Source organism: Penaeus monodon, chromosome 15, assembly GCF_015228065.2.
Source record: "Penaeus monodon isolate SGIC_2016 chromosome 15, NSTDA_Pmon_1, whole genome shotgun sequence".
NCBI lineage: Eukaryota > Metazoa > Arthropoda > Malacostraca > Decapoda > Penaeidae > Penaeus > Penaeus monodon.
In genome coordinates, this window is record NC_051400.1 from 26,091,440 (window position 1) to 26,092,105 (window position 666).

General features: G+C 47.1%; 1 protein-coding gene across 1 annotated transcript in view; it reads left to right on the plus strand.

Annotated features, from left to right (window-relative positions):
- Window positions 1-601: 601 nt before the first annotated feature.
- Window positions 602-666, plus strand: part of LOC119582139 (mucin-5AC-like) — a gene marked incomplete in the record, with an annotated part of 1,956 nt that continues 1,891 nt past the window's right edge. Inside the window, 1 exon segment of the mRNA XM_037930377.1 lies at window positions 602-666.

A 666-nucleotide genomic window follows, 5' to 3' on the forward strand; every position in this document is an offset into this window, starting at 1 on the left:
GGGGAAAACTGGGAAACTTGTTTTTGCTTTATTTGCCAGGTTTAATCTCCTAACCTGTTTCCACCTTTTAATAAATCTCTAAATCATTCTAGAATAAGGACGATCAGTCATAAACACCAAACGAAAGTTTTTTTTTTACCCTCATCTTTTCCATCTATTGTTGACTATTGTTTCCCATCTATTGTCGATCCAGACGCTGGTCCGTGAGAATCGGTCATGCAATCGCATCTGCCTGACTGGTCTCTTCAAGGGCGCGGGCTGGCACTTGCTTGGCCCTTAAGGTCACTCGCTCATGCCTGCTGCTTGGGTGAAGGTGCGTGATATAAAGCCTGGTCGGACCTGCTTGGAGTCACACTTACTCGAACAAGAGCCATCATGAAGGTTTGTGTTTGATGCGTTCATGAGGAAGAACAAGAAACGTGGTTAAAAACCGTTGACTTCGGGCCCTGAATTCGCCTGATTTGTGTGAAAGAAGAAACTGCAGTTCCTGTGCTAGACTGTTCGCTGATGGGGGCTGTCCATATCAGGTAGAGCTATGAAATTATTTGTTTTCTTCCTGACCGATTCTTATTTCTTCGTCCACAGATTAGCGTCGCAGCCGTCCTTGCGTTGGCCGCCCCTCTGTGCTTCGCGGCTCCCCAGGGGTACAGCTACGGTTTGCCGAGT